The sequence below is a fragment of the Mustela nivalis genome (assembly GCF_964662115.1).
Source record: "Mustela nivalis genome assembly, chromosome: 14".
Lineage (NCBI taxonomy): Eukaryota > Metazoa > Chordata > Mammalia > Carnivora > Mustelidae > Mustela > Mustela nivalis.
The window spans coordinates 13271455-13292949 of NC_139033.1; the positions used below are offsets into that span (position 1 = coordinate 13271455).

At 59.0% G+C, this 21495-nt stretch overlaps 2 protein-coding genes and 1 long non-coding RNA gene across 44 annotated transcripts in view; 2 read left to right on the top strand and 1 right to left on the bottom strand.

Annotated features, from left to right (window-relative positions):
- LRRC43 (leucine rich repeat containing 43) overlaps nt 1-21495 on the top strand; it is a 298822-nt gene that overhangs the window by 144466 nt on the left and 132861 nt on the right. The window lies entirely within an intron of this gene.
- Nucleotides 1-21495, bottom strand: part of PITPNM2 (phosphatidylinositol transfer protein membrane associated 2) — a 134076-nt gene that overhangs the window by 63086 nt on the left and 49495 nt on the right. For 2 of the 41 annotated variants that reach the window (XM_082698287.1, XM_082698303.1), the window contains exon 1: nt 9242-9751. The exons of 34 other annotated variants lie outside the window; for them this stretch is intronic. The gene's annotated coding sequence lies outside the window, so the exon portion shown is untranslated. Of the gene's footprint in view, nt 1-9241; nt 10046-11366; nt 11607-21495 lie in introns of those variants that run through there. 5 more of the 41 variants (XM_082698277.1, XM_082698301.1, XM_082698297.1 and 2 more) reach the window with 5 other exon arrangements.
- On the top strand, nt 310-9260 carry LOC309847781. Of its 2 annotated transcripts, XR_014302601.1 has the most exons (5): nt 460-595; nt 806-920; nt 1307-1538; nt 3994-4093; nt 9148-9260. It is a non-coding gene; the product is annotated as an uncharacterized lncRNA (long non-coding RNA). The 2 variants fall into 2 exon arrangements; XR_014302600.1 differs by lacking the exons at nt 3994-4093; nt 9148-9260 and having other exon boundaries at nt 310-595; nt 1307-2103.

Here is a 21495-nt window from a genome sequence, read left to right on the forward strand (position 1 = left end):
CTATCCCAACCACACCTGACCTCCGGGCACTCTGGGGCCAAAAACCTCTTAACAGGGCACAGGTGTGGGACGTGGCCTTCAGTGACCTGGGCTGGGGGAGGCACGAGGCAGGGGAGCCCAAGAAGAAGGCGGGGTGGCTGGGTGAGGAAACGGAGTCAGCCTCTACTGGCCCAAGACCGCACACAGTCTGGCTCTTCTATCACTGGCAGGGAGCCTGGGGCTATTTCGGGAAGCTCTGCACACAGCCCGCCACTTCCCTGCCAGGCTGACTAGGTCAAAAACAAAACCAACCCAGCAACAGCCCGTGTCAACAGGGTGGGAAGTGAGGAGGCGCTGAACAGCCCCAAGCGGAACAGCAGGCCTGGGGGAGCGGGAGGTGGAGGACAGCGGGGGCAGGCAAAGTCCTCCCACCCTGGGGGCGGGGACGGGCAAAGTCCTCCCACCCTGGGGGCGGGGGCGGGCAAAGTCCTCCCACCCTGGGGGCGGGGGCGGCGGCAGGAAGCAAACGAGGCAAGTTGGAAGCCGCAAGGTGCAGTGGGAGAGACCAGTTCCGGAACCAGACAGACCTAAGTTCCAGTTCAAGCGTCGTCTTCACGTAAGTCATTCGACCCCTTCAGGCCTCAGGTTACCCGATCGCCCACGTGACAGGGGTAGGTGGGATTAAATGAGACAACGCTGCGACCCTGGATGTGTATAGGAAGGGTGACACCTGCCCTCCTCCCTGACATGTCCGGTCATCCCTCTGGGCTACTTAAAGCCACCTGTGCTGGGCAGCCCCCCAGGCCCCCCGTTCTGTCCACAACAGGTGCTCAGCAAACACCTGTGGATGGGGTACACCAGGGGCGGGGCTGGCCGTAGAGACAGCAGGACCAAGGAGGGGAGCAGTCATCTGGCAGCATTTCTGAGGAGCCCAGCACCTCGTGAGTAGCTGACCCAAGTCACCATGTGAGTCCCTTGTCTCAGATCACCTGCAGATGAGACACAAGGGCTCAGAGGACAGACATGCCCGAGGTCACCTGGAAAGTCAGAATTTCAGGAGGCCAGCAGCCTCCAGTGAGGGCTGAGGTTTGCAGCATGCTGTGACCAGGTGTTTCGGGAGGAAAAAAACGGGAGCTGATGGGCAGCAAAGGAGTGTGGCTCGGAGAGGAATACACAGGTGTCTGTGTGGGGGTGGGGGGGATTCTGGAATCTTTCCTTGGGGCCCGAGCTGATTACGGGTTAAGGGGGTGGGGTATGTGTACTGGAGATAGGACGAGCCCAGTCTGACTCCTGGCCCTGCACTTGTTCTCACTCGACTCTCTAAAAGTCCCAAGGTTGGAGTCACAATAGCCAGAAGGCGGAAGCGAGCCAAGCCTGCGCTGACAGATGAACCAGTACGCGAATGTGGTCCCTCCACGGGCCGGAACGTTACTCCTCCTGCACAGGGAAGGAGCCTCTGCTTCCTGCTGCACCGTGGATGCGCATGGAAGACACTGTGCTGAGTGACAGTACCCAGTCGGGAGGGACAGGTGCTGCGGGACGCCACACACATACGCAAGGCACGTTCACAGGGACAGAAAGCGGGTCGGGGCGCCAGGGGCTGGGGGAGGGAGGGGTCGGTGTTTCATGGGGACGGAGCGTCAGTGTGGAGACAGCAACAAGAAGCAGAGATGACGGTGGGGACAGCTGCCCAAGGGGAACGTGCCTGAGGCCACTTAACTGGACACTTACAGGTAGTTAGGGTGGTAAACTCTGTTACACGTATTTTACTGCAGTTGTGGGGGGGAACTCTAGAGTTGGGTACAGGGTCTCCTTTCAGGGTGATGAAAATGTTCTGGAACTACACAGAGGTGCTACTTGCTCACCATCGTGAATGTACTAAATGTTACTGAATTGCTCACTTTAAGAGTGAATTTTGGGCGCCTGGGTGGCTTAGTCGTTAAGCGTCTACCTTTGCCTCAGGACATGATCTCAGGATCCTGGGATGGAGCCCCTCATCAGGCTCCCTGCTTGGCAGAAAGCCTGCTTTCCCTCACCCTCTCCCCCTGCTCGCATTCCTGTTCTCATTCTCTCTCTCTCTGCCAAATAAATAAATAAAATCTTAAAAAATATATAAAAATAAAAGGGTTAATTTATGTTATATGAAACTTACAAACAAAACAAAACTTTAAAGCCCCTGGGTGTAAGCCAGGTAGCTCCCACGGACAGGCACTCTGGGGGAGGCTCCTGGGGGAGGCCAGCAGGATGCTGAGCCAGAAGACAGAGCAAGGGGAGGGGCGACCCAGCTGCAGAGGTGGAGGGCTCTATGGGGACAGCAGGAGGGGCCTGATGGCCTGGGTCCTGGGGGGTACCCTTTGCCCCCACCCTGCAAACCCACCAGCCAGCCAGAGAGAGGGTCTGGGGGTCTGGGGCTGGCTCTGCCACATCACCTTGGCTGCCCTTGGGGAGGTCCCTGAGCTTTTGGATGGGGCCATCCATCCCCAAGACAAGCACAGGCTCAGAGCTCTCGGGGATAGGGCTCTTGGCAATGCCTACCCTGGAGGGCTGCTAGACCACCTCCCAGGACGGGCTGTTCGCTGCCTACAAGGTCCTGTCAGGAAGTCCCTATGCTGTGCAGTTGGCCTCCTGGGGACTCAACCTGGGGTCCTGGTGGGCTCTTCAGGTCTACATTCTGCTTTTCTTCTCCAGGACACCTTAAAATAAGTGTCCAAATGGCACACCCCTCGGCCACCCCCTCCCCTGTTCTGGACTCTCTGAGTCCCCTAACAGAGGCAAAGCTGCCCTAGCTGACCACAGAGCCAGAGACTGCTAGAAGCCCTAGATCTAGTTTCTGGGATCAGCTGCCAGCCCGCTGCTCCCCTGGCCAGTGCAACAGATGTGCCTTTACCTGGTGACAGTCTGCCTACTGAGTGAAAATTGCTGTCCAGCTGGAATCTCAGACTGTGACCTTAGAAGGAATCAGGGTCTTTGCACGTATGATTAGTTAAGGATCTTGAGATGAGATCATCTCGGATTTAAGGTGAGCCCCCAATCCAATGACAGGGGTCCCTGGAGAAGAGGAAGAGAGACAGAGGGGCTGGCCATGGGTGCACCAAGGCAGAATCAGAGTGATGCAGTCAAAAGGCAAGGGACACCAGGGGCCACCAGAACCTGGAAGAAGGGAGGATTCACCCCTAGAGCCTTTGGAGGGCACACGGGCCTGCAGACACCTGGAGTTCAGCTTTCTGACCTCCAGAAGTATGAGATGATCAAGTTCAGTTGTTCTCAGCCCAGCCTGCAGTCCGGTGTGCTGGCAGCCCCAGGGGATGGGACACGGGATCTATGGCATTGGGAAGCAGGACACTGCCCAAACCGACCGCACAGATGTTAGCCAGTTTCCCCCTGCTTTGCCCATGTGCAGGAGAAGAACCCATGATGTCCTGGTGGGGAGGCCACACCAGCACTCAGGCAGGATGGAGTAAGCCTGTGACTGTGCTGCCACCAGGTCTGCAGCCAACTAGCTAAGGGTACTTGAGGGCCAGTGAGTAGCCCTTCTGCATCCACAATACAGACACTCAGGGGAAGTGGCCACTGGACATGCAGCCAACCGGCCTCTCTGTTTTCCCTGCTTCCCCTTACTGCACCTAGACAGCCTTTTCTAGGCCCCTAGGGGCACCGACCCTAAGCAAGCAGCCAGAAGCACCCCCCATCCCAGGTGAGGCCCCAATCCAGGGACTGCAGGTTTCTCTGACTAGAAGTGCCCCACCCCCACCCTGATCTTGGCTCAGCATCTCCTACTGGTCTCTATCCTGGAGGAACCTCTCACTGCAGTAAGAAGCCGGCCAAGGCTTCCCTGACAATTCAGCATCTAGAAAGCCCCAGCAGGCCAGCAGCTCTGTGGCTGCTACTGTGCCTAGGAACAAGTTAGGACCATCCCAGCTCGAGGGGCTCTGAGAAGCCCAGCCCAGCATTTCTCAGATCACAGACAGGGATGAGCTGCTTTAGAAACACTGAGGGAGCTTGTTCAAAACGCAGATGGCCAGCCCTCCCCCCGAGAATCAGAACCTCTGGAGGAGAAGACCAAGACCCTGCATTCAACGCACCTTCCCCAGTGACATCAGGAAGCCTACCGGAGGTGAGAACACGTGGCCTAGGTTCCAGGTGTCCCTCTGGGTCTGCAGTCAGACGACTGAGCCCTCTGATTCAGGCTCAAAGAGCCCTTCTTCCAGGTAAGGGATCCCTGAGGACTCATTGGCTGCCCAGGCTCCTGGTGCTGACTCTCCGCTTGGCCCTTCTGAGACTTCAATGTCCCTGCCTGCTCTGCCTTCAAGCTCAGGCCGTGTCTCGCTCACAGTGGCCTTCCCGGGGCCTGGCCAGAGCAGTTCTTGACCAAAACAGGTGCCCAGCCAATATTTGTTAGGTAAATGACATGGAGTCCAAATTCTGCCCCAGAGCAGCTGGCTGACCTTGGGTAGTTCCCTCTGCCTCTCTGTCCCTCCATAGAAAAGACTCTGGTCCCCTGCCTTGACCATTTCACAAGGCCACGGTGAGCCTCAAGAATAAACCTGGAGGCAACACGCTTTGGGAACTGCGAAGCTGCGTCCCAGCATGAGCCCTGCACACCAGCAGTAACACGGCCACCACGTTTCCACCGACTAGAGAGGAGTGGGCAGCCCTGGGCAGCAAGGCCAGCCAGGAGATGCTACAGGGGGACAGGAAAGCCAGACAGGGCCCAGGGGCCGCACTGAGACAGGCAGGCGGAGCCCAGAGGCTCCGCCAGCTTCCTGCCTGCCCCCCAGCACAGTCTACCGCTCTTGGGGGCATAAGTCCTACCCTGGTCATACCCTCTGGGGCTGTGGGAGGACCCTGGCGTTTGCAGGTCTGTTTCCCAGGGGCAGGGAAGGCTTGAGCTAGACCGTTTCCAAGGGCCTGAGGCCCATGGTGGCAGTGGCTCTGTGCCCTGGGGGACCCCCCCCCCCCCCGCCACTGGCAGGTGCTCGATGGTTGTTCCCCAAGAGCCCTCTCTTCACAAACAGGCTCCTGGAGTGCCCGGGCAGGGCAGCTCAGATGAACATGACACTTGCCAGGCCGAGACAGGAGCCCCTCCCGCTGGCTGCCACTCGTGGTTCCCACGACCTCCAAGCGGTCACAGAGTGGGGTTGCCTGTCAGATGGAAGGTTCTGCTCCAAGGCACAGGGCAGAGCCTCTTCCTCAAGCTGTAGGCAAGGCTGCCACTCGGACCTCACAGGGACCACCCGGTTCTTCAGCCTGGCCTGGGGTAGTTGCAAGGGGTTGGAGGGGACCCTCCTAAGAGCCCGGCACCCACACACCCCCTTACGCATCAGCCTGACCTGGGTGGATGGTAGAGTAAGAGCTGGGCCTGAGAAGGCCAGGATTCGGGCCAGCACTGCTCAGAAGGGCCATCACCATGTCCCTAGCATGGCCCCCCCCAGCTGTAAAAGGGGAGCAGTGGGGCACGGGCCAGAAGGAGAAGGGGGGAGGTTTGATTCCGTCCTGCCTCCAGGAGCCACCCAGCATGGCTGGGTGACTCGGGAAAGCTCTGTGTCTCTGCTGGTCTCCCCATCGGCCCTGCCTGACCCAGAAGCCCAGTGTGTGTGCCGACCCCTGCCTGGGAAGGCAGACAGCTAGGCGGTGATCTGAGCATCAGTTCTGGCCCTGGCTCTCTTTGTGGGCACTGGAGCCACAAGCAGCTGGGACACACCCAGCTGATGGGGAAACCATCAGCAATCCCATGTGCCATGTGTGCTCAGGGGACTGGCAGAGCCCAGGCTTCACCTTCCAGGCCCCGGGCAGCTCAGTGACCACGCCTCCCGACAGAAGGTCCCCCTGGCTGCCAGCAGCCCCGGCCTGCCCAACATTGGAGAGCACGAAAAACAGCAGCTGGCCTGGCCTTGATCCTAAGAGGATGGGCTTTGATACGGAGTGGCCGTTTGAAAGCAATCCATTTTTAAGTCCTGCACTGGAGGAGAGCCCTATAAAACGGTCACCCTGTCACCCTACTCCTGTAGGCCAGGCAAGCACAGTCTCACGTTCTCACCCAGCACCCCTGTTCTGCATGGGGGAAGCTAAGGTTCCCAGGATTGGCAGCTTCTGGAGGTCACAGAGCCAGGACTCACCCTCTAGCTCGTGGCCGACGAGCCTTGCTTTTCCTGCCACCCCACGTCTGCCCCTACCTCCCGGTCTGCCCACGCCGGGAGCCCAGAGTCTCAGGAAGGCCTCAGCCAAGCAGGTGAGCAGGGGTCTGGCGGGCAAATGAAGCCAGGCGGTAAGAGCAGCTTAGAGTGGCCTGTGCCCCGAGTCCCTGTCTGCATGGTCTGCCACAGCCCTGCCGGAGCCCGGTCACAGCCACAGGCCTCGATAATGTGTATCCACACCTAGGAAGCTGTGAAGTGCTTACACAAGGGCTCAGAACGATAGGCCAAGCGAGGGCACCGGTGCAGACAAGAGTGCCCCCCGACACGCCGTCCTCTTGTCCTTCCTGGTCTCCAGTGGGCACCTGCCATGAACTCTGTTATACAGACCAAGGGACCGAGGCTCGGAGAGGCCAAGGGAATTCTCCAGGGTTTTCTGACCCGCTTCTGCCCTCTGCTCTCCCCTAGTGCTGGGTGGGCACTGGAGGCTGGGAGACAGGTTAGAGGTGGCCCAGCACCCCAGCGCTCCTACGGGGTGTCTCCTCCTGTCCTCCCTGCTCCCCTCTGGGCTGCCTGCAGAGAAGTGATAGGGACCTGGGGAGGACAGCGCCTCCAGCTAGGGCAACAAGGTAGGGAAACTGAGGCACACGCTGGGCAGCTGCTGCTCGGTGGAACGGAACAGAGCATGTCAGATGCCTGGTTCATTCACTTCCAGCAAGCAGGGCTTTGTCAGGGGGATAATGGAGGCAGGGGAAGTTGCAAGGAACAGGGACAGGACTGGTCTGGCGCTCCCTCCCCGCGACTACCTTGAGGATTGGAGGGTGGCCATTCACCTGGAGGAGCTCTCAGGAGCCCAGGCGGCCAGGGGCCACAAGGCTGACCTAATGGGTGCATTCGCAACCACAGGACAAACCAGCACCCCAGCAAGAAACCATCAAGAGTTACAAACAATATTCTCTGGGCCTGGGGCAGGCAGCAGGCTGGGTCCTACAGAAGACGACTCAGGCCACCAGGCAGTGGTTCTGGGGAAGGCATCCCAGCCTGGTGCCCTGTCAGGGAGCCCAGGGAGGAACCTGACCTCGGAAGCCCTTGCACCCAGGACCACTGCCTCTGGAGAGACTGCCGTGGCCTAAAAAATCTCACCCCAGTGGCCACCTCTCCCCACGGCCATCGGGCTTATCCATGTGGCTTCTTGTGAGGGTCTCTGAGGTACGAACCCTCCTCGGTTAAGTCCTGATTCTGTCCATCTTTGGGGAAAAGCCCTCAAATTGCCTAAGTCCTTTTTTTCTTTCATGTAATTTTTAACGTACAGAGAAGTTGCAAATACAATGTGAGAATTTTCATATACTTTCTCACCGGCACAACTGTTTAATCCAAGTGCATTACCGTGTGAGCCCTCTCTCTGTGTGTCTCTGCACACAATCAACGCGCCTACAGTCTGTTTGGAACCGTCCAGGCATATGCTTTTGTGAAGTCCTAGGGCCTGATCACAATCCCCCCTGCCGGGCACCCTCGCAGCCCCTCCTTTATGCTGAGGCATGTGAAAGAGGGGGAAACTGAGGCTCGGTCTCCTGATGTGCAGTGCCCCTCCTACTACATTGAGCCACCACACACAAGCTCTCAGCATAAAGCAGACAGACCCCTCTCTGCAGACTGTCCTCCCCATGAAGGGACGATGCCAGAAACATTTTTAAAAGAAAGCAGAAGAACGGGTCCAGACCCGGTGACGGAGGTTCCCGATGGGGCAGTGTTGCCTCCCAAGTTTCAGGCAGAAGTGGGGGGCTGGGAGGCAGGCAGTGAGGGGGTCTCCACTCAGGCCCTGGGCTGTGGCCTCCTTCAGAGCCTGCTCCCCACTTGACCCTGTTCTTCCTCAGACAAGTGGGACAGATAGACTCCTCTCCCTCCCGAAGCCCGGTGGCACAGCGCCCAGTGAATGAATGAATTTGAATCTGAGATCTGAGTTCATGCTCTGACTTCCCCAGGCGGGTTACTCAAGCCCTCTGAGACTCAGTGTGCTCCTCTGTAGAATGGGACCACACCGAACACTTCTCTAACGCGTCTGCAGATGGTTAGCTTGGTTGAGATGTGTGCCGGCAAGGGGGCAGGGTGCAGAGTCTGCCGCGACTGTGCTCTGAGAAACGAACCAGAACTGGGGAGAACACGGGATGCAAAGCCAAGCGCGCCTGACCATGAATACTCCGGAGCACGGGTGCGCGTGCGCGCATCTGCCGTCCGGCAGTCTGACAACCTCCTTCCCTTTGGCCTGAGACGCTCAGGGGCCCGGGATGCAAAGCCGGCAACTGGGGGCTTTCTCTGCACACACCAGCACGCCACTGTCTGTGTTGCATCCGACAGCACAGCCCTGGGGGCACGGGAAAGGGGGCGCTGGGAGAAGTGGGGTGGGAACGGTCTGTCTCACACACGAGACACAGGCTGGAGAGCGGCGCATGAGAGGGGAGCCGCACAACCTCACCAACACCAGGGGCCATGCACAGGAGATCACGCCGCCAACAGCAGAATGCCCAGGGGTCCGGGCCGCCCTGATGACAGAAGGGGACGCTGGACCTGTGTGCACAAGTGTGCATGTGTGTAAGTGTGTGTACGGGTGTGCATGCATGTGTGGGAGTGTGGTGTGCATGTGGGACCGCATGTGTGTGCAGAGAGTAGGGGTGTGTGTGAGTGTAGGGTATGAACACACGTGTAACTGCACGCGCGCGTGTGTGGGTGTGTGCACGCACGTGTGTGAGAGAGGGACATCACAAGACAGCTTGGGATTACGAACACTCGTGAGCTGCTTTTCTCCTGCTCACTTTCTAAAGCCGTGTGTGTGGCACAGAGAGCGGCAGCCACCACCAGCAGACTTCCTGCAGGCTGGGCCCGGGGCTGGGCCAGGGCATCGGCTCGGCTTCCCGGGCGGACACAGTCCCGAGTCCCAGAATCCCGGACGCAGAGGCAGCGCTGCCGTCCCGCCTGGGACAGCCTGGGTGCTGGACACCAGCGCTCGGGGGAAAAAGTGAAACAGATCTCTCTCCCACAGCCTCGTGAGAGCTGCCCGAACCACCGGGCTTCCCACCGAGCCCTTCCCTGGATCCCAGTGCTCCCGTGGAGTTAAAGAGGAGAGAGTCACTCACCGCCTGAACGCCAGCCAACGGGTGATTATTCCACTTTTCCTGGAATGAGCTTTCCACACTTTCTCCGGCTGGAGCCATCGGCAGCCCGGGCCCCCACCTCTCCGACCTGCTCTCACACCCTCTCTAGCTCTTTACAGAAGCTTTCAAGTAAGTCACTGCGACGTGAAATTACACTAAGGGAGGAGGCTGGCTCCTGGTGCTGGGGGCCCCGGGGTGGGGGGGCTGGCACAGAGCACTTGGGATTCACTTCGGATGAAAGCAGGCGGGTTGCTGGAGCACAGCTTCCCTCCTCCAACGCCAGCCGCGCTCTGCCGTCCTTCTGACTTTAGGGCTTGCTGGGATGACTGAACACACACGTGTATCATCACCAAAGCAACCCCCCACCCCAGATGCACAGGAAAGACCCCGGGCGGAGGGTGGGGGCAGAGTCACCCTAGCTGCAGCCCGCGGGCCAGCTTCCCACGGAGGGTGACAGCAAACATGGGAGCGGATTGCCGCCACACAATCCACAAACTGCTGCCACGCAATGGGGCAGACCTCTTTCGGGTCACATCAGATAACGCCTTGAGCCAGCAAGCCAAAAGCAAACCGAACAAAACCAGCACACCGCCCCCCCAACCGTCACTCAACTCGTAAACTTATCAGAATTTACAGCAAACCAAGGAGAGTCCAGACGCGGGTAATGTCGTTAAGAAGCCTGCACAGCACCCAGATGCCAGGAGGGTCTCCGTGACAGACTCCAGGCTCAAAGCGAAGGGAAAGCAGGACAGCACAGACGTCTGCAGACACAGAAGCATTCTTCCCGTCCAGCCCGACAGGAACCGGCCTGATTATCAAGGGGAAGCACCCGGAACTCAGAGTGGAGTGCAGCCTGGGAGAAACAGGGCTTTGGGGGATGTGCAAATGTAGCTGGGAGAGGCCCGACCCCAGAACCAGACGGGGAGCCCTGTCTCGGGCCGCCTTTCGAGGCTGATTTGTTGTTAGAGCATCTGTCAGAGAAGACCCCGAAACAATATATAATCCCCCCAGAGCCCAGGAGCCTGACTCCAGGACACACAGCTGCCATTTCAGGCGCCCCCACACCGGGGCGTCCCCACACCGGGGCGTCGGGCGCCCCCTTCAGTCTTGAGCTGTCTCCCCGCATACCTGCACCAAACTTTGAAGCTTCCCTGTGAGTCAGACGGGCCACTTGGCGCTCACTGGCTTTCTATTTAAAGATCACAGACGGCTTCTTAGACACCATTCAGCCCGGGGCTTCTAAGGACGAGGTGCTAAATCCCTCCCCTTTGCACCTCACTTTCCATCGACATAAGAGAGGTTCTAGCTGACCACGGGAGGCTCACCCCCCACTGCTGCGCAGGAGGTGGGGGGAGCTGCCCACCCCCCACACTCCCCCCAACAGGGCGCACAGCTGGAGAATGCCCCGGGACCTACAGCGCCCACCAGGAACGCCTACAGCTTTTCCTGTAGGAATGCTTTCAGCTCCCACCAGGAAAGCCATCCCGAGCACCACGGCCGGCCGGAAGTGGGGAAGACAAGACAGGATTCGACCCACTGGGCAGCGGTCTTAAAGTCCTGTCTGAACCAAACTCTGCTGAGGGACTGTCCCAAACAGATGGCCAAGCTGCCAGGAACCAGCCAGCAGCTGCTCCTCGCTTCCTCTATGCTCCCGGAGATCCCTGGTTACGGGGACAGCACATCCCCCCACCACGCTCCATTTCCAGGTGAGAGTGAGCCAGGCAGAGACACGCGAGGGCCACTGGGAGCCCTGCCCCATGTGGGGTGCACGTGTGTGCTTCGCCACATCCCTTCCCCCGGCCAGACCAGGTCCAGGAAAGCAGACTGTCCATGCTGTGTGGCAATTACACGGGAAAGCAGGAGTGTAACAGACAGCAGCGGGCCCAAGGGCAGGGGCCAGGAGCCAGGCTGCTCAGAGCCGCCCAGGGGACCCCACGCCCCCCAGTGCCGCCAAGCCCCCTCCCAGCCGGCGAGAAGGCCATGCCTCTCCCTCCCCAGCTCCCTCCATCCCAGCGACTCTGAGAAAACCAGCAGCCCACGTGACCAGAATGAGCCTTCCTTGCTAATAAACCCCTCCTAAGGCTGTGACAGTTTCGCAGAAAATTACCTTTCAGGAAGAAAATATAAGGAAGGGGAAGAGGGGGGACAGAGTGTGAGAGCCGGAGCGCCCTGGGCCGGGGCTCGTCCCGCAGCCCCCCGTGTCTGCGGAGGTCCGCCCGGCGCCCCATGCTGCCGGCCTCAGGGAGCCGCCCCCGGCTCGCAGCTCCGCTGGCAACCCAGGCCTGGACCGGGGGGTGCCCCCGAGCGCGGAGGTTCCGGGACGGACAGACAGACGGCCGGCCAACACGCAGGAGCCCGGGGCCGGCAGGGACGCAGGAGGAAGAGGTGGGGAGAGGAGAGGGAGGGAGGGAAGAGGGAGAATCGGTTCTCTCTCCTCCACTGGGACCACTGAGCTAAGTTGCCATGGAGAAGGGGGAGCCGCTGGCAGAGCCTGCAGCGGGCGGAGGAGCCATATGCCAGCGGGAAGGCGTCCGCGGAGAGCCAATCCCCACCTTCTCCCCGCGCAGCCTCCCCCAGCCCAAGCCGGCCCACGGCGGCGGCCCCCTGGGGCAAGGAGCCGCTCTGCACGGGTGGCAGTGGGAGAAACGGCCTCACCCGGCTCCTTGCTCCCTCACCCCCCGCCCCCCCCAGAGCTGTGCCCTCATCTCAGGTCGCGCTGCCGGCCAGACCACAGGAACCACAGGGGCTGTAACCAGAGCCCCTCCGACGGCCTGGGCAAAGCCTGGGGCCCTGGTGTCCGGGGAGGCACTGGAGACCTCCACCCACCTCCCCATTTCTAAAAATTAGAGTGGCCGGACCCCCAGTCACAGGCCTCATGAGTGTCAGCCACATCTCCCACCATCAGGAACAAGTGTGTCCCCAGCAGAGGACTCCTTTGCCCAGAGCCATCCATGCGGAGGGGCAAGGCAGGGGTGGGGGGCAGGGCGGCGGACCCTGAGGGCACCTGCTCCCGCCTGCCCTCTGTGGCCCCACTAGTTCCATACAGAGCCCAGCTCCAGGGCGGCCTTTGCCACTGGCTCAGTCACACTCGGAGCAGCAGAAATGGGGCTGGGGAGAGAGCCGGGAGGCCTGGCTTGGGGTCTCTGAATCTCCTCATGGAGATCACGTGACGGGGCAGGCCCAGCCATGTCTCTGGGCCAACATTCCTCATGACAAAGCAGGATAAGCCCCCCACTCCGAGTCTGTACCCCCAGGCCCTGGGACACCCAAATGGCTGGGAACAGTGAGGGGGCACAGGCACCAGAAAACACACCACCTCGGGGAACCCCGTCTCCATAGCAGGCACAGCACCCCACACCCCACCTCTTCTTGCTCCCCGAGATCGAATGGGGTGAAGGCTCTCCACAGCCTGAAGCCGTCACAGAGACCTCAGCCCGCAGCTCTAACACAGACAGACCCAAGGACGGCCCACACGGGAGTCCAGCCCGAAGGCCGCAGCCTTACAAACGTTCTCCTTTTACAATCTTTTTCATTTATTAATTTTTAAAAGTTTTTATGTACGTATGGAAGTAGGCCCAACATGGGGCTTGAACTCGGGACCCTGAGCCAGCCAGACACCCCTCCCTCCACAGTCTTGTTCTTGCCTTTTCCCCTCCCCCTTTTATCATGAAGATGCTCAAACATATGGGAAAGTCCAAAACCCTTTACGCAGCAAACCCACACCCGCGCCATCTAGATCCCGCCGTTGTGCCTCACTTCCTCAGTGCAGCAAAACACATACAACCCATAACTGACCACGTCCACCGCGCTGAAGTACACGACTCGGGGGCCTGTGCCACATTCACCGTGCAACCACCTTCTTCCGTTCCAGAACATTCTCATTGCTCCCCAAACCAGACGGCTTCTCGCTTTCCCTTCCCCCTCTTCCTAGCCCCTGGCACACACCAGTCTACTCTCCAACTCTAAGATTTACCTCTTCTGGACATCTCCTGTCAGGGGAACCACACACTATGTGGCTTCTAGTGTCCGGCTTTTTTCACAGAAACACGTTGGCAAGGCTCACCCAGGCCGTTGCAGGTGTCCGCGCTTCCTCCCCGTCGGAGGCTGCACCACAGTCCCGCTGGAGGAAGAGCCAGATGCACTCGTGCTCTGAGGGGCAGCTGGGTTTTGGCTAGGGCCCTCTCACTTTAAAGAAGAGTTTCTCGGCAACACCTCCTGAAACCCCTCCCGAGGGGTTCGGTCTGAAGGGATCAGGCTGAGGAGGCTCCAAACTGCATAAGAAACCCTGATATGCCTTTTTGTTGAAGACTACGCCCCACCAGGTAACAGAGCCAGGAGGCGGGGTCCCAGGGCCTGTGTGTGGCCCGAAGATGAGCCTCGACCTCTGTGGGCCCCAGCGAGCTGGGCAGCAGGACACGGGAGCACAGCGGCCCCACCCCCACGCACTGAGGCCCACCGGCCCGGGCTCGAGCACTCTCTGGTGCCCACGGGCTACACAACCAGGAAGTCAGTCCCTGCTTTAAGCCTCAGCTTTTTCATCCATAAAATGGGGGCAACAGTCTCCACTGTGGGGTTATGCTAGAAACGAGACAGGCCCTGCCCCAAAGAACTTTCCTCGATGGAAGCGTTCTGCGTCTAGACTGTCCGGTACGGCCACCACCAGCCACGCGTGGCTAGTGAGCACCTGGAGTAGGGCTCCTGTGACCGGGAAAGGACATTTTAGATTTTATCTCACTTTAACGTAAAATGAAAATCGAGTCGTCGCTTGGAGCTCATGGTGACTGCCCTGGACAGCCCCAAGGACTTGCTGAGACGGGACGGCAGGACGCGTGCCCAGGCCCAGCACCCAGCTCACGGCCCTGCTCCTTCAGTCCTCCCTCTCACCACTTACCCCGCACCGTCGGGTGGTAGAGCAGACTTCCGTCTGCAGCCCGGCCCTCCGGGCCCCTCTAAAAGGACAGAGGGCAGGGGGTTGGGCTCTCAGGGAACAAAGCAGGCACCAGCTGGGGAGTGGGCTCGGTGGGCTCCATAATGACGTGGATCTTCGAACCACTGACCTCTCTTCCTGTCCCTACTGGCCCCAGACCCCTATTCTAGAACCCCATCTCCTGCCGTTTCCCCCAGCAACTCCTGAGGTCATCCCTGGAATGTCTGGGCCAGAGCTACAGGATTGGAACAGACCCTCCCCCATCCCTAAAGTGGCAGCAGGGACCCCTGCGGAGATGCACAGAAGGTCCTCAGTCCCAGGCTGGGCTGTGGGGCTGGGCACCCAGGGGGACCCTCCCACGTGCATCCAGAAGCTTTCGAAGATTCCGTCTGCCAGCACAGAGTCTGGACTGGAATCCAGACCAGAACACATCCGACCTCCTCACTCTGCAGAAGCAGACACCCAGACTCAGCTGGAGGAGGATGGGCAAGGCAGGAAGAGCTGGGGGCTCCAGCCCAGCCCCCAGCACTGCCTGGTCTGCACGGGCCTCCTTAGAGCAACTCCGGAATGTCCTGCAGGGGAGGGGTCCCACACCGGGGCAGGTCCGGGGCCCAGAGATGGCAGTGCGGCTCCAAGGAGCTGTGCAGCTTCAAAGCTTGAAGAGGAGGAGCCAGAGTCTGGCCAAGCTGGCCCACTCCTGCCCCTGACCTGCTCCAACCCGCCCACACTGGGAAGGGAGAAGTGACAGCTGGGGACCGACAGGGAGGACTCCAGAAAAATCTGCCACAGAGAACCACAGCTCCTGGTATGAGCTCATGAACTGATGACAGGAAGCCCCAGCCTGTCCCCACCCCAGCAAAGTCTCTCACTTCCCAAGAGCCCCTGGCCTCCCCGACCAGAACGGCCAGAGGGATCCCCTTCGAACCTAAGCCCCACGCTGTCCGGCAACGGCGGCCTTCCCTTCGCCCAGAGCTGCCTCCCCTTCACACTAAGGCCATCCTCCGCCTTCACCCCAACCCGCCCCGGCCTTTCTCACTTACCTCACAGCTTTAATCCTTATGGAAGACACTACCTACCTTTCTTCCTTCTTTTTATTTTTATTTTTTAAATTGTGTTGAAATACGTAACATCAAATCGCCCATCTTAACCACGTTTAAGTGTCCGGTTCCATGGCACAAAACGCACTTAAGCTCTCATGCGGCCTTCACCACCGTCCACTTCCAGAACTCTTTCATCGGGCAGGACGGAGGCTCTGCCCCCTTCTACCACTACCTTCGCACTCCCCCTCCCCAGGCACCCAATGCCTCGGACTCCTTGGGGCGTCTCATATGCACGGACATGCACGGTATCTATTCCTGCGAGCCCGGCTTCGTTCACTCGGTGCGTCTTCCAAGCCCATGCATGGTCCAGCAGCACATGCTTCTAGAGAAACGACAGTCTCTCGCCCTGGAATGGAGGCCGCGTGAGGACAGGCACTGGGGTTGGTTGTACTCAATGCTGTCCCCCCAGCGTCTCTAAGAGCACCCGGCACGGCGCAGGCACTGAAGGAATGCGTGCAAGCACGGGGACTTTGTAGAGAGTGGTCGCCCACAAGTCTGGGCCTGCCCCTCCCAACCCTGCGGACCAACTCCCAGGGAGCGCGGGCCCCCCACCCCGCCCCTGCCCTGCAGTCTCAAGCCTTCCTAGGGGTGACGCCCCCACTCGATGGGCCTTTTCCCTGGACACAGCACGTCCACAGGAGGATTATTACAGGGACAGAAAGAGTGCCCTGCCGCAGACGTGACGATTTGCTCTGGCAGTGTGCACTGCGGCGAGCGCCATGGACGGTGGTGGGGACAGACAGGGGTGAGCAAGGACCCGGGGCGCCCCGTGCTGCCGGACTAGGGGGGCCGGCACCCAGCAGGGCAGCTCTCTGGCGGGGATCTGGGAGACCTAGAGTCCATCTGGGGCTCACCACCTTGGCGGTCCCTCGCCTTTCACCTTCTCCGCCTCCTGCCTGCCTATTGATAGCCTTGTACTCTCTGAGAACTCATTTACCCACATCCTGGGCCAGGATGGAAGCCAGGCGGACCCCTCCACACACCGGCAAGCCCGAAGGGGTGACGGACGGCGCAGGGAGCGGTGCACACCCCTTGCTACACTCGGTCTGCCCCAGCGCGGGAGAGGGCAGCTGCTGGGGCCCACGGCCAGGCTCAGCGCCCGCTAGACCTCAGCCAGGTCTAGCCAGGTCACTGTGCTGGAAGACCGTGACCCCAGAAGAGCCCCAGACCATGTCAGAGCTCCTCCCCACTCAGGGAAAACAAACAGATCAGGACAGTGGAAAAACAGCTGTACCTTTAAATTATTTGGCCCACAGATATGAAAAACATTTGCATGTTGAAGCTGTTTGCATGTTTGGTTATTTTTAGGGTGAACCCAGTTGCCTCCCCTTGGAACCGGATGGAGCCCAAGAAGCACGTAGTCCTTTTTCCCAGACGGGGGTCCTAGTCCTGTGTCCCTGGGAATGAGGGCTCGCAAGCAACAGGGCCCCCAGCAGGATTAGCCCCAAGGGCCAAGGCAGGTCTGTGGGGACTTCTTAGATGTGTCACCGCGGACATCACAGACACCCACCCGGGTCCACGCGGCCCCCTGCCCTGCTCAGAGTAGGATCTGAAGGAAGGAAAGAAAGCTCAAGGTTCTGCCCTCACCCAGGCCAGGCCCAGCCAATGGGAATATTCCGCTGACATATTTCTAGAACAAGCGGCAATTAGAGCAGATTTTCTCTTCCATTCCCCCTCCCCAAAACAGGAATAAATCAGTTCTACCAATTTCCCAGCTAATGATTTCCTCCATTAAATTAAAAAGAAGAAGAAGAAAATGTTTTTTTAAATGGATTACCAGCCCAGTGCTTTCAGAAACCATGTGACCTGTCAACCCCTCTTAAGTCCTGATACATCAAAGTCCCTTAATTAATTTTTAATAAATAAAAAAGCCATAGTCTAAGAACCAAGCCGCCGCCTCCTCCTTCCCCTAGTCAGCCCGCCAGGCCGGGGTCAGGTGCAGGCAGGCTGTGGGAAGCCAGCTGAATCGTGTCAGATGTGACCTGAGAGTCAGGGCACAAGACCCATCAGTAGGCGGGAGAGAAACGAGCCGGAGATGGAACGCACCTGAGCACAGAGCCCAGGGGCGAAGGTGCACCTCAAGTTGTCACAGGCGCCACGGAGGACGAGAGGTGGGACGAGGGCCTTGGTTGCAAGGTGAGCCCACCTGGAAGGCACAGACAGGTGAAGCCAAGAGGCGAGGAGCCCCAGCCTTCGGGCATAGTGGCCACGCGAGTCACTTTATCTGGGACCCACGATGCTCTTCCCCATCGTGCCTCTGCGGCTCCTGGGACAGGGGCAGGCATGCCGAGCTAACACCCCACTTGTTTCTAAAAAGGCCACCCCCAACAGCATGGGCGAACCTTGAAAGCATTATGCTAAGTGAAAGTAGGCAGACACAAAAGGACAAACTCTTTATGATTCCGCTTATAGGAGATGCCTAGAATTGGCAGATTCGTGGAGACAGAAAGTAGAACGGCGGTGGTGGGGGCAGGGAGAATGGGGAGTTAGTGCTTAATGAGGACAGAATTTCTGTTTGGGGAAGGAAAAGGTTTCTGGAAATGGATGGAAGGAAGGAGGTGAGAAAGGAAGCAGGGAAGGGGGGGAGAGGGGAAGGAGAGGAGGGAAGAAGAGACCCAGGGAGGAGCCTCAAGCAAACAGCGGCAGAACCATCCCCCCTTCCCCCAGCCTCCGCAGCTCTGACATCCAGATCGCACGTGAGTCCCTGGAAGCTGGCGCTAAATTTCTCAGGGCAGGTCCCTGGGGGAAGCCCACAGCAGGGCTGTTACCGGCCTGGTTTCTCCCGAAGGTCTTCAGTGTCAAGCCTAAGGTCCGAATACTTAGCTCTACTCAGCGAGCTGTGCTGGTCAGCACCCGAGTATGCAGTAACTTCCTCCGGACCCAGGCTGGGGAGCGAGAGGAAAGGGATATCTCCACGCCTCCAGGCAGCTCAGAGACCCACAGGACGCCTGAAGGCCCTCGCCCTTCCAGAGGGACCTGCCCCCCGCCACCCCCCACACCGTGGTGGGGGCTGCCCTGCACACAGCTAACGGGCGAGGTGTTTCCAGCTCCTTCTCAAGGGAGAGTCACTTCCCTCCACACCACTCTCTTTTCTTTCTTTCTTTTTTTTTTTTTTTTAAGTGGGGTCCTGGGCATGGAGCCCAAAGCAGAGCTTGAACTCACGACCCTGAGATAAGACCTGAGCTGAGATTAACTGACTGAGCTTAACTGACTGAGCCATCCACGTGCCCCATCCCTACATCACTTTCTAAAAGAAAGTGTTATCTGCAGACCTCAAGTGACCGCTGGGCCAGGCGACTGCAGTACTGAATTGCTATTTGGTCTCCCCGCTGCTGCTCCAGGCTCCACAGGGCAGCCAAAGTGAGAACGGGAAAGTGTAAAAAGAACAGGTCACTCTTCTGCCTCAAACCCTCCAATGACTCCCTTTGCACTTATAAACCAAGACCAGAGTCTCTGCCATGACCTCCAAGTCCCCCAAGACGGGACCCCTGATTCCCTATCCCCTAGCACCTCCTCTCTCTCCTTCAGTTCCAGACCCCCTCGCTTCCCCATTGTTCCTCAAACTTGCCAGGCACACTTATACCTCAGGGCCTTTGCACCTGTCATTCCCTCTTCCGCAGATATTACAGGACATGTTTCCTAAGTTTAAAGGTCCTCTCTGATCATGCGATCTAAAACCCCTACCACCTCAGCCTCTCTCTCTATTCTAGTCCCTTAATTTCCCTTCCTGGCACTGAGCACCAAGAAACAGTGTATCTTTTTGTTGTTGTTGTTAGGAACAGTATATCATAAGAAGGGATGTCATTGGGATCACCCTGAATCAACAGTATTGAGCACGATGCCCCGCATGTGAGCGGAACTCCATCACTGTTGATGACTTTGGGAGCGAAGGTGGCTGGTGGACAGGTGGCGGGAGCATCCGGGCACTGAGAATGTCCTGATCCCTGGCTCAGGAGCCTAATGTAGAGAGCCATTGCAGTGTGCTTTGTTACTTTGTGTCTGTACCTGTCCTGCAAGTCTATTGCACGTCAATACAAAGTTTTACACTCCTTAGTAAGCTCTGTTGAGTGAATGGATGGGGACTAACTAGACAATGAGAGGTGTGCAGAAGAGCTTCTTAAAGGCATATACGGACTCAGCAGGACCGAGCAGACCAAAGCAAGCTGAACACAGCGGTCTCTCTCCTCGTCCCACCTAAAGTCTGGAGACTGAGAAGTAAGGGACAGTCTTACAATGTGGCAGTCACCGGGACTTCAGGGAGGCACCATGCAGGGAACAGCGAGACCCCCTTTGTGCAAACTTGGACAGGCCCGAGGTAGTCACACTGTCTCCACTCCCACCGACCCCACCCCTGGGGGCACTAGACATCAGGTCATGGGTCTGAAACGTACTGTGTTGAAACCGGCGGGTAAGGTCAGTGTGTGTGTGTTTTCTGTGTCTGCAGTGGGGACATCACTGACAGAGGCTGTTAAGTGCACGCTGCCACCAGGTGGGGGCAGTTCTTCTGATCAGCCAGCCAGTCTGGCTCCCGTGAAGGAGACCAACTGCACCCGGGCCTGGTCTGCACCTTCCCTGCCTTTGCCCTGGCCTTCCGGTGCCTGGCCTGCTTCCTAAGGGAGCCTCGGCCATCCTCACTGCCGGTCCCAAGCCCTGTCCTGTGAAGACCAGAGGCTGCCCTCATTTCTCCGATCGCGCCCAGCGCTTGCTCTCTGCAGACCAACCCAGGAAAAGGGGAGTCCGTCTAGGCTCAGGTGGTCGTGAAGAAAGAAAAGATCGTTGAGGAGAAAGAGAAGACACACATTTTCTTCCTGTCCTCACACAGAGAAGTTCTGGAACATCCCTGCCTCACCCTCATCAAAAACATTGATGTAAACAAAACCAGAGAAACCCCAGGATGAGCTACTGCTGCATGGGCCAGGCTGCATGTCCTTCCGCCTCCCAGTTCCCCATCGCCTCCCTCCCCGCCCTCGAGCTCAGGCTAAAGATGGCAGTCTCCACCCTCCGCCAAAGCAGACATGACCTTTCGGTTCTGGATGGGACAACCCATCGCGCTCTGGGTAAAGGCCTTGCTGCCAGCCATGGAGACCTGCAGTTATGATGGAGAGCCAACAAACGGGGGAAGACAACGAGATCTGCCCCATGAACACAGATGACTCAGAGGAGCGACCGAAGGGAAACAGCCGTCGTGCCACTCGGTGTTAGGCTATGGAGTGTAACAGATTACCCCCAAACGTCGCCGTTCGAAACAATAAACGTGTCTAGTTTCATCCCGTGTCTGTGCGTCAGGAATCTGAGAGCGGCTCAGCTGGGGGGCTCTGACCCCCATGCGGTCATGGCCGCGATGCTGAGCAGGGCTGCAGTGACATCAGGCCCCTTCCGAGGGAGCTCGCTTGCAGGACCCAGAAGTTAGTGCTGGTTGGGGCAAGGGGCTCCGTTCTTCACCACGTCTCCAGACCGCTCTAGGGAGCCGCTGGCCAGTCCTCGTGACACAGCGGCTGGCTTCCCAGAGCGAGGGACCCGCAAGACAGAATGGCATAAGCCACGTGGCGTCCTGGCCATCACACTCCGTCCCTTCCCCATCATCCACAGGCCGCGCAGGTCAGTCCTGCCGGGACTCGAGTGTGGCCGAGGGAGCGGCGCGGGGACTGTGACTGCGGGAGGGAGGAGCGTGGGGGCCACCTCGGGGGCTCCAAACCCGAGTCCCAGCCCAGCTCCTTCTATCCTCACGGCAGAGGGAGGCATGGGAGGCTGGTGAGTCCCTCCTCATTCCACAGATGGAGAACTGAACCCCGGGCGGGCCCTCTGTCTTGCCCGGAGACCCCAACGCCCCCGCCAGCCCTTGCTGGGCACTGTGACCTCCAAAGGGAAGTCCAAAGCCAGGTGGTGACACCTGGGCACGACCCCTCACCCCCGGTGTTTCCGCGTCTATGAAATGAGACGAATAACGGTGCGGACTTCACGGGAGTGTTGCAAAGAGGACATAAGATAATGTGAGAGAAGCATCATGCATAGGCCCCCAGGGGGGGCCACCACACTCAGTCAATGCCAGCATGTGCTCTAACAGGTCACCAAACCCGGGTCAGCCTCGACCTTCCTGCAGGCACACCTGCCCCATGCGTCGGAGCGGGGAGAACGGGCTGACCACTAGCCGCGAAGGATGTGGCTGTGGGTACCCAGGAGGGAGGAGGCTCATCGAAGCAGCAAAGGGC